We start from the raw sequence: 15,473 nt of genomic DNA, 5'->3' as shown, positions 1-15,473 counted from the left end.
CATTCTCCACATTATACACTGGACACATTCAAAGTTCAAAGAACAGAGACTAGATTCAGAGGTAATGCAGCAAATCCTGCACTACTGTCGGAGTGGTAGCACTTTTTCCTGGAGGAAAAGCCAGGAACGGTGAAGGGTGGATTTTAGCATGTCTTGCGCATGCTTATTTATGGTGCAGCACTTCACTGGGTGACACTTCACAGGCTGCTCTCTGGCGAGCTGGAGAGCTTTGAAGAAAAATAATGAGCTGAGAGGTTCATGACATGCTATTATGAAGTTTGTGACTTGAGAAATCAGATGGATCTCCAAGGAAAAGGGACCATATCTGAACTATTGCATTTAGAATATTTTTGAGTCCCGGAGCAGCTATTTATGAGAAGGGAGAGTTGTTTTTTTGTCTCAAATCCAAGTTCTGACTTATCTGTAGTGAAGAAGCCGCTTTGCACAGCAGACCTGAAGTCCCTGAAATATCCATGACGTCACCTTTTTTCTACTGATCTCCCTTTGACTGCACAGAGGCATGCTATTAGCTTTGTGCTGTTTGAGCTAAATTCTCCCACATGTAGCTAGCAATCCAGCCAAAACAATGTCAGCAGGAAATTTCACACTGGATGCTCAAGGTAGTCCCAGCTCAGGGAGATGGAAAGATCAAGTTCGGATGCTTGATTTTGCTAAGGATCAGGACAGAAAGAAAAGGCATCCAAGGTGGGGTGCAGGGCTGCCTAGAATATGCAGCTTCCTGTCTTCCAGGCAGTGAGTGGTACACTGTCGCCCGGTATTCCCAGAGCTTATGTGGCATATGTGAATACGGAAAGCACTCAGCTCCATTTCTGGTGGTGAACCAAGGAGACCTTGCTCCTAAATGACAGAGGAGCCATTTTAAGATATGATATCATAAAAGATAATAATATCTGAAAGGGGGAAATGCATGCACCGAGGGTAACACAGAAGTAGGCGAGCACAGGATAGATTTGTGGTTAAACCATTTATTCCATTGCAGATGGCAATTTAACTCTTTGGAGCCCAGAGTTCCCCCTGTGCTCAGGCGTTGCGAAGAGATGATTATGTAATCTGCACTGCGGGTTGAATTGGGAACATCTGGGGACAGCTGTGGGTAGCTAGCCATGATCCTGAAGCTCAGACTGAGATCACTGGCCTCCAGTTCTCCCTGCCAGCCCCAGGGTAACAGGAAGGCATAACCCTTGCCCCCAGATCTATTAAACCGAGCAAACAGTGGGGCTGAGCACTCACATTGTCAACGACTCTTTGGAGAAAAGATGGGGTGGGGATTGAAATGTTCTGCTAATCAAAGGCACCAACTGTTGCTGCTTCTCCGGGTTTCTTCAGAAACATCACATAGGTGATGGTACGTTTTTTCAAGCCTGCGACAGCCCAGCTCTAAAATGGAAAAGTATTTGTTTCATATGAGCAAAATTTTTCTTCTTTTTTTCTGTTTCTCTCTCTCTCTCTCTCTCTCTCTCTCTCTCTCTCTCTCTCTCTCTCTCTCTCTCTCTCTTCACTGTGGGAAAACGAACTTACTTTCAGTTACGCCTGACATCTGACCACTGTGCTGATCACGAGGACACTGTGGTAAACCACAGGCCCACTTGAAAATCTCTCTCTTAGGCACGGTTCCTGTGCTTTAGAGGGCACCATCCCTGGCTTTTGGTTGTGGCCCTGGCTCTCAGCTCTGGCTTCCTCCATAAGAGTTCCATTTTCTCTTTCTTCCTCTACTGACAATGAGTTATCTCATCCCCACATCTTCCAAATGAGCCAGGTTACAAAATAAGTGAAATGTAAAAATGGTGGCATTTTTTTTTTTCCTATCCAAAGCCCCAAACAGAGCTCTGACTGTACACAGCACCCTTCTAAAAAAATGAAACAGGGCATGAAAAATTAAAGATAGGCTCAGGAGAAGGCTTGGTGGGTAGGAGCACTTATTTCCTGAGTGTGAGGATCTGAGTTCAGATCTCTAGCACACACATTAAAAAGCTGAATGTGGCCAAGTGGGCCTGTAACTCCAGCACTGAAGCGGGAGAGACAGAGACAAGAGAGGGAATCACAGTGGCTTGTTAGTCAACAGTCTAGGCACAAAACAAAATCGGCACCGGTTCAGTGAGAGATTCTACTTCAGGGGTATAAGACAGACAGCAATAGAGGAAGATGCATGTGTGCACAGATGCAAGCAAGTGAGAGAGAGAGAGAGAGAGAGAGAGAGAGAGAGAGAGAGAGAGAGAATGCACCCACACACACTTACAAGGCAGTAGGGGGTGGGTGGTAGTATCTTGATTAATAATGAGATGACCAGCCAGTATTTACACATACTCCCTCTGTCTGAATCATCTTGTTTCTTGTAGCTGTTTTACACTTCCAGGATCTTGCCATCTGCCCACTCTACAGAAACACAGGAAAGCATTTTAAAAACAATGGCTTGGTTGGGGGGAGGGGAGCTGGAGATCGGAAAAACCTGTCTTTCTTTCACCCCACTGCTTACTGCTGCTTTCCTGGAGAGAATGCAGTGCTGTTCCTTGCTGCACTGGACTTGCCTCTTAACAACCCTCCTTCTGCCCCCTCACATCTCACATCTGGAGCCTGAGGAGAAAGAACTGTGTGCACAGATGGGGGGGGGGGGCACCCCGGGTAGTTTGTCCTGCTTGGATCCGATGTGTGTCACTGGAATATAGGTCAGCGTTTTGATGGATAGGTTGAAGCAGGCCAGAAGCAAAGGTGCCCCAGGGTCCACCCCACTCCGCTCTACTGTCTTCTCCCCCAAAGCAAGTTAAGCCCCCAAAGGCCCTGAGAGCCATGCACAGCAGATGGAGCCGGTCTTTATGTTCTGCGCACTAATTCTGTAGAAATCTAGAGCTAAGCTAAGGCTTTATCAGTCTGGGCTTGGGCCAAGTTTCAGGCTGAAGTTCAGCTGGCCTGGCCAAAGGCAGATGCCAGCTGTTCACACTAACCTTGATTCCCCACCCCACCCCCAACACCTGATTGAGAAAGCAGAGTGGCCAGGTGACATGCATGTAGCCGTGATGCACAACTGGAGAGATGATGTGATATTTAATTACTGTGCAGTTCAGGTGGGAGCAGGAAACACAGGGAAGACCACATACACACACACACACACACACACACACACAGAGAGAGAGAGAGAGAGAGAGAGAGAGAGAGAGAGAGAGAGAGAGAGAGAGAGAGAGAGAGAGAGAGAGAGAGAAATGAAACAAGAAAGTGCTACTGGTCTTGCCTAAAGATTATTACTTTAAAGGGTTTTTTGGCAAATTCTTTGATTTGAACACAGGCTTGACAACTTCCCTTTCCCCCACAGTTCATAGAAGGACAAAGATATTAAATTAAAGCAGATTTTTCTTATGATTTAAAACCTCAACGTGTTGGTCCCAGTATTGCCGAATTAATGCTGAGCAGACAGACAAGATGACATTCAGGTCCAAGGTTTTAACTTTGGGGAAAATGCAAAATATACTCACCAAAAATATTCAATTGGTCCTTCAACATCACTGAACAGGAGCATTCTTAATCCATACCTCAACACTCCGAGAGCCCAGCCTGCAGCTAATCATCCTTTGTCTAAAACAATGAAGATACAGACGGATTAGGAGAGGGACTTGTGCGGGGCTGAAAAGTTCAGCTAGCAAGCAGAGCTTCAAGGAAAATGAGATTTCCTTTAATTGGGTCGACACTAGATGTCCCGGTAAGAAACTTGCACATGTGAATTTATCATTTGCCAAATTGGTGTGTTTGTGTTTTCTCATCATGCATATCGTGTCTAAGTATTTGTTCTGTTTCTGACACTAATCCAGGCAGTTGTCCACATACCATGTGATTCAGTTCTTACGAGAACCTGGACGGTCAGCTGTCCTCCTCATTATTTTGCAGCAGAAACTTACACAGATTAGAGGACTCCTTTAGAGATGAGATTTAAACCTCCCCTTTAAAAAAAAAAAGTAAAAACCCTGTTGGTGCTTATACAACTACACAATGTCTCTTTCAAACAGTGGCTTGTTTTATGTGTTCATATATAGGTCAATTGTTAAGCATTGTGTTCCCACTTGAGAAAATCTATAATCTGTGACAGAGGTTTCTTTACATTGTTTACCTACAGTACTTAGACAAATGAAGGTTTAAAATGTATTTGTGTTGAGTATAACATATTGTTATTCCTTCTGATTTAAATAGTTTGTGAGATTATAAGTAAACCCTTACATCTGGTCTGTTGTGTAAAGTTCACTGAAATATCTAGACATAGAATAACATGAAGTTTGTTTGAGACAGAGCCCATTATAGCCTGGGCTGGCTTTGAACTCCTTAAGTAGCATAGTTGGGTCTGCAATTCATAATATTCCTGCCTCGGCTAGGATTATCATGTGCTGGGATTATAGATGTGTTCCATCAAGTCTAACCTATAGTCTGGATCACATAAGAAGAGATATTTGCTTCAGATATTAGTTAGTAAAGTTAACAATGTTAGCATATAAATGATTCATTACTCACTCAAGTTCATATTGACAAGACAGACAGAAGGAAATGAGCAGCCCCTTACCAAGGGTTGATTGCCAGCACTTCTTGAACTGGAAGAAAGAGGCCTGGTGTCACCGTTACTCTAATATCTGCATTACCTTCTCCAAAGGAAAATAAATAAATAAATAACTTACAGGGGATAAGAAGAATTAGTTTAAAGTCCCAGAGATACAGACATTAACAATGGATTGCACTGGTCTGCAAGGACCAGGGGCAGACACCACCAAAGCACGATGAACAATGGAAAAAGGTAAGAATGCATAGGCCAAAACACATGCAGCGAAGGAAGTCATTACTGTAGAGAGCTAGGAGGACAGGGCCAGGAGAACCCTTGCAGGAAAGGAAAAGTAGAGCTGGAATTTCAAGACTGAGTGGAAAACAGATGAAGAAAGAGACCTCCACACAAAGGCCCAGAGCACACAGCTGCCTGACGTTTGAGGCCTGGGAGAAAGGCAGTGCTGTTAGGAGCAGGGTAGGAAGGATGGAGGACTGGGGGAAGGCTGGGAGCTCTGATGTGACAGGAGACCATCAGTGTAGTTTCTTTTAAAGTGGATTTGAGTTTCTGAAGATTGCAGCCATAATGGTGTCGAGAATCAATGGCTAATCATCTGATCCAGGAAATAAAAAGATAATTGTTCCCCCAACCCAACCCCCCAAAAAGTAATCAAATGGACAAATGCTTAGTGTGATTGACTTAAGAGGCAGAAAAAAAAGAAAAAAAAAACAGGGTTAGATATGAAAAGGGACATTGAAACAGAAAAAGTAAATATTTAAAAGCCATAACAGAGTCATGGCAACAACTTTAGGCAAAATTGTTGAAACTGTAGACACGCTATAAGGTTTGTTGTTCTGTGGGTTTCGGTTTTTGAGGCAGTGTCTCCCTATATAGCCAAGGCTGCCCTCAATTTTGCATTCTACTGCCTCAGCCTCCCGAGCTCTGAGATCACAGTGTACTCCACCCGTACCCAGGCTCACTGTTCACATTTTAGAAAGCAGAAACTGTGGAAATTAATTAAAAAGAACTTGATTCTGCAGGAACACATAACCTATAAGGGGGCAGGGTGACTAATCAAAAGTCACAATAGGCTTAAAGGGAATATTAGATCCAGTGATTTCGCACATAATTTTCTTTCTGAAAATTAAAAAAGGAAATAGTAGCCTTTGCCATTACAGGGACGAGGGAATATTTTCCAGATATATTAAAAGCCATTGCAGTATGATATCAAAGTCAGGTAAGGAAAGAATGTATGAGAATCAATCTCATATATGAACATACATGCAGAAATGCCAAATGCAATCCAAGGTGCATATGAAAATATCATACAGTAATTTTTACATGGCATCTCAGGGTCGCTTATTAACGAAAACATCAACTATACGAGCTGCTAACCACACTGATATGTAGAGAATAGAAATGGTCAGAAAAATTCTACCCCAACTTGTGGTGGAGGAAAAAAAAAACCCACCTTGCCAGCTGGTATGACTCACGCTTCTATGATTTATTAATTATTAATTTTTAATTTAGGTTTTAAAAATCTAAGATTTCTGTGTAAGGGGAAAGAGCTGGTTTGAGGAGGAATGAGAGTGAGACAAAGAAATTTAGAAAAGGAGTCACAGTGGCAATCCCAGGTGCAAAAAATAAGGTGCCAGTGACTCAAGAAAAGCAGAGAAGCTAACTGTAGTACTGATGGGGAGGAGGCGGACTGGCGGAGGGAGCGGTTGATTGGATGGATGGAGGAGGCCGATTGGTAGAGATAGGCAGTTGATTGGATGGAGGAGGGTTGGTAGAGGGGGCAGTTGATTGGATGGAGGAAGAGGGTCGGTGGAGAGAGGCTGTTGACTGGATGGATGAAGAGAAACATAACGAAGAGAGAAGTCTATCAGGACTCCGGACTCAGCTTTCCGGACGAGGTGACTGGATGGCTGCTAGCTAATTCAATAAAACAAAATGGAAAACACAGTTTAAAGACTTGTCTGAACTCAACAAGACACTTACAGGAGAGCACAATCGCCACTGAAGAGACCTGAGCATCAGTAACCTAGAAAATAGGTCATACACACACACACAGGGGCTGGGTGGGGTGGGGGAGTCTCGCTTTCCCTAGGATTCAGCTAATGTCAAGAAAAGGAGTAAGCAGAAAGGGGCAGGGATCAAAAAGGGCTTTTAAAGCTTAGTCAGGCAAAGAGTCACCACTTGATAGACGCTTACTGAATTAGCCCAGAGCTTCTAGCTACTTACTCACTGAAGAAATCATTAAGGAGATGAGAATGCAAGATGCCCAGGTCACACAGGGAAGAGGGAAGTATCTTAAAGTAGTATATACAGAAAAGGTAAGCTTAGTCGTGCCCAATAGCAATATAATTGGTGATAAAAATGTTTTAATATTAAAAAAAGAAAACAAGGGAAAGATATCTTTACCCTCTTAAATCCCCTTCCTTAATACATTTCTTATGTGGTTTTGCCTTGAAACGTCAACTCTGAGTTAGGACTCATGGTGCTTCCCTTTAATGTCAGCTCCTTAAATCGGGGTGAACACAAGTTCAAGGCCAATGTGAGTAATTTAGTGATGAGACCCTGTCTCAAAATATTTTTTCTTGCAAGGTCTGGGAGGTATCATTTAGTGTTGAGCACTGAGGACTAACATTCGTAATGCTCTATGTTCAGTACCTGGTACAAACTTCCCAGTAACTCACCCTGATTGTTTACCAGTTAGTACTCAGTAACTCATTCTGGTTGTACAGTGCTTAGTCTCAGTAACTCACCCTGATTGTATACCAGTTAGTACTCAGTAACTCATTCTGATTGTACAGTGCTTAGTACTCAGCAGCTCACCATGATGACATAGTGGTTAATATTCTCACCGTCACTGTGTATTAGTTAGTACTTTGCATTGTGGGTGCAGCAATCTTGTCACAAACACTTAGTGCCAAATGTCACATAAACGAATAAATAACATTCACGGATGGCGGCATCAGTTGCTGAGATGCTTCTGTGAGCAACAAGACCAGCCTTCCTTGGTCTGAAAGTTATGATGTCACTTGGCTTTAAGGAATTGTGGAGAGATTGTTGGGGGGGGGGATCTAAGTGGTCCAGCTAGAGTTAGAGCGACTGTTTCATAACTGCCCGGTGCTTACACTGGGAATTTTGGGGACATCAGATTTCAGATGGTATGAACCAGAGCCCAAGCTCAGATCAGAGGGAGAATATACTAGAACCCCTTGCCAGGAGCAATCTTTCTGATCCGAGTAGCAAGAGCCACACCAGGACAAAGGAACTTCTGAAAGGCACTTGAAAAAGAGTTCAGTTACTCTGCGGTTAACCCATCAAAGGCATCCTCCCATAACCCAGAGGACATGTGCTGGCCATTTGGAGAGCAGATCCATACAGAGCAGATCAAACATTGCAGGAGAGCCTCTTGCCTTGCAAATATGGAGCCTTATGAAAATCATTAAGCCACTCGTTGATATTTATTTGCTTATGCTGAACTTGGAGCACCACAACCAGGGCAATGAGGATCAGAGCTGATGACCCAGTTTCAGAGGCCCTAGTTCAAGGAAGGGTAAGGAGCCTCTTAAGCAGACATCCCACCACACACTTGGCACTGGAAGGCTGCCTTGACCTGTGTATTAGGTTAACAGTCAGCTAAGGCTTCTTAGAAACCTAGAAATCCCCAGGCAGTTGGAGAATTTCCATAGAACCAAGAAAACCCTTGCAATCGCAGGACCTTAACCAGAAAAAAGTGTTTCCAAATGTCTTCCTTTCTCCCTTTGTGGCACTTGGTATGCCTCACTTCCAGCCTGGTAAAACTGGGTAACTCTGAGGCACACCCAATAATCCTTCTTAAGGAACCAAAACTCTTTACTGATGGCCCTGATTCCATGACTTGGAAGTAAATGTAGAGTGAGTTCATTTTGCACATTGGGTATTAGCAGGTGATTGCAATTAAACCAGTGGTTCTCACCCCTCCTAATGCTGCCACACTTTAATACAGTTCTTCATGTTGTGGTGACCCCCAACCATAAAACTATATTCACTGCTATTTCATAACTGTGATCTTGTTACTCTTATAAATTGCAATGTAAACATCTGATACTCAGGATATCTGATATGGGACCCATCTGAAAGGGTCATTAGACTCTCCCAAAGGGTTCATACTCCACAGGTTGAGAACCAATCTTCTAAACCAAACCTATCCAACTGGCTGACAGGGGAACTCTACTGGGCTTCAAATTTAAGGAAGCAGTCTTGCAAAATACATTTGCCTCCTGGCCTCAACTTGCCCTGTCCTCAGATGTGAAATTCCTGTACAGAGGAAGGTTCAACAGCATCCCTTACAGCCCCAGATTCAGAAAGATGTGCTTCTCTGTACTGTGGGGGGTATCCAAGCACTAACTGAAGCTCTGGCCAGTCAGGAGGAGACTGGCTGTCAAGGAATGAGCTTGGCTTCTCCCGCAGCATTAACAGAGACTGAAAAATCTGTCCTCAGATATTCAACACATATGTTCTCAAAGTCATTAACTTCCAATATTAAAAAATAAAATAAAATAACAACAACAAAAAAAAAACCTTTTAAATCCAGCATGGTGTGTGTACAGTGCAGATACTCAGGAAATGCTTGTAGACTGTTGAATTCATTAGCTGATAAATATGAAAAATACAGTCTGGTTTGTATTGCAGGACAGCTGATTTGCTAGGAAGCTGTCCCTGCCTGCCGTCATACAAACTATTCACTCCACACCTATATTCTTTTTTTAAAGATTTATTTATTTATTTCATGTATGTTGGTACACTATCGCTGTCTTTAGACACACCAGAAAAGGGCATCGGATCCCATTACAGATGGTTGTGAGCTGTCATGTGGTTGCTGAGAATTGAACTCAGGACCTCTGGAAGATGGTTCAGTGGTTGAGAGCAGTCAGTGCTCTTAACCACTGAGCCAGCTCTCCAGCTCTCCATCCCTATATTCTAAGAAAGATCTTCCCCACAAAATCTTCCCAAAATTCTCCTCTGTTATTTCCCAGGGCGCAAAATTTGGGCCAAAAATTGTTGTTTTTTTTAATGATTGTGTGTATGCGCACGTGTGGTGTGTGTATGTTCAAGTATATGTAGACCTACTTGTGTGGAAACGTGTGTGCTCACCTGTTGGGGATGGACAACCTTGGGGCTACTTTGGCCTCCATTTTCATGTGGTTTCTGGGAATGGAACTCAGGTCCTCATACTTACAATTCAAGCACTTTACTGACTGAGCTATCTCCCCCGCCCTTCCATTAACTTCTGGTGTCTCCAACTACATGGTCCTCAAAGAGAAAACCTATTTTGTTCATTAACTTACACTTAAGAGAAGGCAGTGCCTCCTTGTTCCAACACACATTCTTGCATGAAGCAGGTATTATGTGATTGTCTGTTGGCTGCTTGATTTATTCACTGACAAATACTAAAAGTACAATCTGGCTTTTACCACATGTCAGTTACATTTGCAATACAAAAAAAGCATTGCTCTGCATTTTTTCACAGGCCTGTATTCTTTGAAACGAATTTGTTTTAGAATTGGTTGAAATTAGCTTGGACCTCAGTCTTTAAGAGGAAATAGTACGCATTGTGTAGTGAAATAATATAATGCTATTGCTACACATGTTACTCTGACATTTCTGTTGTTTGACCTATGTTAGTTAATACCCTGAAGGCCTCAGGGCAGCCATTTCTTTAATAGATTTGGGATCTTGGGTGTGGCTGTTTCTGTAGTAGAATTACTGGTTTGGGTATAGGCATTTCTGTTGTGGATGCCCAGGCTTGGCTATGGCCATTTCTGTGGTGGATGTCCAGCCTTAGGTATGGCTATTTCTGTGGGAAATGCCAGCCTTGGCTATGGCTATTTCTGTAGTAGATGCCTAGTCTTGGATATGATCATTTCTGTGGTAGGTGCCCAGCCTTGGGTATGGCTATTTCTATAATCTAAAAGTACCAGTATTTGTTATAAGTCCTTGAAGAGAAGAATATACTCACAAAGACTTCACTACTAAATATTGTTATAATGATTGTATTATATTATTAATTATCATTGATTTCATACTATATTTAACTTATACAACACACTTTATGGTAGGTCTGGACACATAGGGGGAAAGTGTATATGGAATTTGGTATTATCTATGGTTTTAGACATCCAATTGTGGATACAGAGGGAGAGAGACAAAAACAAAATTATAAAAAATCTGTTAAAATATCTAAATACATGATTTAATGACTTGTGAACTATCAACATAGCCGAGCAACACATGACAATAAAGTCCATGCAAAAGAAAAAAAAAAGAAAGCATAACTTGAGTATCTTTTTTTCAAGCCCCTGCCACTGTCAATGATAACTCTGCCTAGTTGCATCTCACTCCCTTCTAAATGTTAAAGCTTATAGATAACTCTCTACTCAACAGTGCTTCTGTGGGGTGGCTCCTGCAGGAACAACTGACTGTACTTGGGGCTGTAGCCTCAGGATGTCATGTACAGGCTCACTGTGGTATCGAAACATTGCAGCAGGCCCGGCCCTGTCGTAGTCACCCTGAGGCTGGCCCAAGATAGCTACTGAGCAAGTGAGTTGTAGCCGCCTTGTGAATGAGTAGCAGGATGCCATTTTGCAGGGAATGAGAAAAGTGAAGCAGGAAGAGATGAGGGATCTGTCTGAGAGCTAAGAGTGTGCTTAGCCTCTGACCTGCACCTCCACTCCTGACTAACATTTGTGTTCTGTGACCTGCTTTCTCTGTGTGTCTGCAACACAACCCTTCATTTTCACCAGTGGGTTAAAGAAGACATTTTTCATCTCAAGAATTAACCGGAAAAAAAAAAAATGGAGCCACCAAGGCTCATATTTCCCTATAACCTTTTTTGCTGAATCAGGAATCAGTTGCTTAGGCCTCCCAGAAGGCAGGCCATCCCCTCCCCCTTTATCAAGACTTCCTCAGCTTGGGAAGCCCTTTCTAAGAGAATTGTGCCAGGCTGCCAGAGCCCCTCCCTCTTTCTTAAAGTAGCCAGGGCCTTTTCTCCTTCAGAACCTAAAGACACAATTAAGTACATATCAGCTGTTATCCAAACAAGGTTACACTACAGAGCATTGGAGCATTGGAAAACTGTGCCATATATTCAGGACTTAACATAATATGGTTATTTAATATTAATTAACACCTAAATGTTCTACTTAAAGACCAAAACTTCCTAACATTGACCAGACTCCACCACAAAAACAAACAAACAAATAAACAAAAAGCAACAAGAACATAAATTTGAAAAGAAAGAGAAAAAAAAGAAAAGAAAAGAAAAGGAAAGGAAAGAAAAGAAAAGAAAAGAAAAGAAAAGAAAAGAAAAGAAAAGAAAAGAAAAGAAAATGTTGCTATTTGCTATGCATAAATTTTCAGTAGAGTAGATGTGCTGCCCTTGACTAAAACAAGATCTCCAAAGGGCACATAGCTCTCAGATCCAAAGCCTGATTTATAGTGCAATCTATAATGATAGGCTTTCATTGTTTACACGTTGGAAAAAACGCAAATTTAACCATACAAATAGAGGAAAGGAGTAAGCAGTCACTTAGCTCCTATTGGCCCATCCCACTGAAGCACGCATGACATTAGGATTCTGTAGACAGACAGCAGCAGTAGAATGAATAAACGTTGTGAGGGAGGATTAATGGGGAGACAGCTCAGTGGGCAGAGGGGGTGCCATGGAACCTTACCATCTGACTTTAATCCCTGGAACTCAGATGGAGAGAAAAGACTTTGGCACATTGTTCTCCCTCTCCACAGGGGCTGGAGTGTATGCAGACCTAAAACTGTAAGTAAAATGTATTTACTAGGTTGGCTTACAAGATACAGGCTGCGTAGTCCAACAGTGGCTATCCACAGGATGGAGAGTCTGAGTTCCTGAAGCTACTCAGGCATTCAAGCTGTGTCCCTCGCCAGTCCCAATCTGGTGCTGGAGCTTTAGAGGGTCCTTGTATGGCCTTGGTCTTCAGCCACACCAGAAGACTGAAGGAGCTGGGCTAGAAGTCAGGTGGGCTCTGCTATGAGCGAAGAACAGCATCACAGTGACAATAAGGCCAGCAAGAAAGCAAACAGCACTGCTGTTCCTCAGACATCTTTATTTCTGGACCCAAAGCCGGGCAGGACCTCCCTTCAGTCAGTCCTCCATGGTAATGTCCTCACAGACCTGACCACATGCATATTTTAGAGACCATTCCAGCTCCAATCAAGTTGATGATCAAATTAACCGTTATACTGAATGGTACACAAAACAGTACCTCACAGAGAATAACTAAAGAGAAGGCTGTAGTGTGCTGGTGTTCCACCATACAAGTGGAAAAGATTCTGTGTCTGGAGGGATAGGGGGTGGGGTTATATCAGTTGTCCTGACTACCTTTCTGATGCTGAGATGATAATATAATTCAGAAAATGCATGCTTATCCATATAGAGGAAATCGAATAGCCCTGTGTCAGGGACCTGGCTTTGGTGTTTTGCATTACTCTTCCTTTTAGGCATTGCTTTCACCCTGGACAGAATTAGGCATGTGAATTTGCTCACCAATCATGGAATATCACTTTGGATCTACTTAAAGGCTGAATTGATTTTATGTGAACTACAAAGGCGTAATTGTCAAATGCACCTTTGTTCTATGGCCATCTGAGGGAGAGCTCACTCACATTGCTTGGTTCATCCTGAATGTCTCTGTGATGGCTAAGCTTACTTGTTCACCAGATTGAATCTGGGAATCAACTAAGAGATACCTCGGTGAGAGGGGCATGGATCTAGAGGGATTAACTAAAGGGGAAGATGCACCTGTAGAGTGAGTAGTGCCTTCCTGCAGTAACCCAGGTATAAAGAGGTCTGAGGAGAGAGTAGTGTTTGTGGCCTGACTTCCCTTCTCACTGGTAAATGCATCTACGCTAAAAAAAGTCTGTAGCAGTGAATGGAACCCTGACCTTCCCTAGCTAACAGGTCTTCAGCCAGCTTTGGGGTTCTGGAACCACAGTAGGTCCCTGTATTGACCACTGTGCACACCCACTGATGTACACTCAACACTTGCAAATGTTGGTGATATGTAGTAGCTTTGTTTTGCTGAGGCTCCTCTGGCAACTGGCCTGCTGCTGTTTACACAGGCACTACCTAGAAAGATCCATCTATCTCTTCAGTAAATGGCTGGATTTATTGTGCCCAGGACAGAGAGAAGATACAGGCAAGTAGTTGAGTCTCTGTGCCAGGAGTGTACTCTCAGACGTACAGATGAGAGGGAAGCCAAAGGGCTGTGAACCAAAGCTGCCTCCTCCCCCCTTCCCAGATCCACTTCCTCTCCTTCCCCTGTACACAACACCCAACATGGAGCTACAGAGATTGGAATTCAGTTCTAACCCCCAAGGGATCAGCCCGCGCTGCAGGGAGGTCAGGGTCTATCCTAGCTGGCTCCGACTTCCTCTTGAAGGATGCCCTGGCTACAAGACTCGGGTGCTTTTTATTGAATACAAATTGTCCTGACGAGTTTCCGGGAATTTCAGTGGAAAGTTGATTTCCCTCAAACCCTCAAGACATTTCCCAAATCCTGGGGGGATTACTTTTATCCCTGCTATTACTAATTACAAAGCCCACAACCTTTAAAAATGTTTCTTAAAGGAACAATGTAGAGCGAACAGCTTGTAGACCATGCCCAAGATTCTGCCCTTCGTTAGTTAATGATATAGCTGGTGATTCTGAAGGAAGGGAATTGGCCAGGCAGGGTTGTCAGGTTTGGCAAATAAACATGCATGATGCCCAGTAGAATCTGAGTTCTGGTAAGTAAGAGCACAGAGTATAAGTGTGTCCCACGTGTGTAGTGGGATATACTTATGCTAAAGCATTAATAGTTTGCCTGACATCTAGGTTTACCTGACCTTTATTTTACCACATAACTCTAAACCAGGAGGAAGGCATTTCAGTAAATAGATTTCCACCAACAGATGTTCAGTTGGAAGCCTTGAATGAATGGTTTTAGAAAACCTTTCTCTCAACCCAGGGTTTCCCCTGGAGTGAGAGCTCAATGTTCTAAGACTGGGGGGGGGGGGGGGGAATTGAACACTGAATGAATGTCCTGCTCCTTTTTTGCCCTTGACAGCCTGTGGCAAAGAGTGCCCCTCCAGCAGCTGCAGAGGAAAGGTGTTTGTGCTGTCTGTGTGCTGTTCCCCTTCCTTTAACACACTAAAGTGTCTCTCTGATTCCCTAGAGACTGGCTTTTGCTAACTGCCAGTAGACTGCCATCCAGTGTGGCCCGCCACCTGCAGAGGTGGAGGGGGTGGGACTCAGAGGTAGAGTGAGGGAGTGGGGGGGGGGGTCACTGGTTTGGATTTCCAGGCTCTGCGCTGGCGCTGGCTTACAATTCCAAGGGTTGAGATCATGCATGCCAGCATACATGGTGCTAGAGAAGTAGTTGAAAGTTCTACAGCTGGATCTGCAGGCAGCAGGAAGAGACAGATACAGGACCCAGCTTGGGCTTTTGAAATCTCAAAACCCACTCCCAGTGACACACTTCCTCCTACAAGGCACACCTCTCCCCACAAAGCCACACCTGCTCCTAGCAAGGTTTCACCCACTACAAAACAAGGCCACACCACCTAACCCTCTAATGTAGCGCCCCTCCCTGATGACCAAGCATTCGAATCTATGAGCCTATGGGGGAGCCATGCTTATTCAAACCACCACATGTAGGAACATGGGTTCTACGAGAATATCAAGTCCATGCACAGCAGGGAGGGATCCCTTGCTTGGAAAATGACTTCATTTTCTCCTCGAGGACTCTGTCCCTTACTTATTTCAGCTCCTGTGCAAATAATTGACTCTACAGCCAATGATCAGATCACTAAATAGACCTGATGTTACCATGAAACTCAAAGACTACATGAGAAAGAGAGGGAGGGAGGGAGGGAGGGA

The 15,473-nt window shown here is 43.6% G+C and overlaps 1 long non-coding RNA gene across 1 annotated transcript; it reads right to left on the bottom strand.

Moving 5' to 3' along the window:
* Positions 1-1,050: 1,050 nt before the first annotated feature.
* LOC115064651 lies at positions 1,051-2,576 on the bottom strand. The gene is made up of 3 exons (XR_003844488.1): positions 2,495-2,576; positions 2,258-2,394; positions 1,051-1,398 (listed from the first exon to the last, which is right to left on the bottom strand). It is a non-coding gene; the product is annotated as an uncharacterized LOC115064651 (long non-coding RNA).
* Between the last annotated feature and the right edge of the window lie 12,897 nt (positions 2,577-15,473).

This window comes from Mus pahari, chromosome 1 (assembly GCF_900095145.1).
Source record: "Mus pahari chromosome 1, PAHARI_EIJ_v1.1, whole genome shotgun sequence".
Lineage (NCBI taxonomy): Eukaryota > Metazoa > Chordata > Mammalia > Rodentia > Muridae > Mus > Mus pahari.
This window is presented reverse-complemented; position numbering and strand designations above follow the sequence as displayed.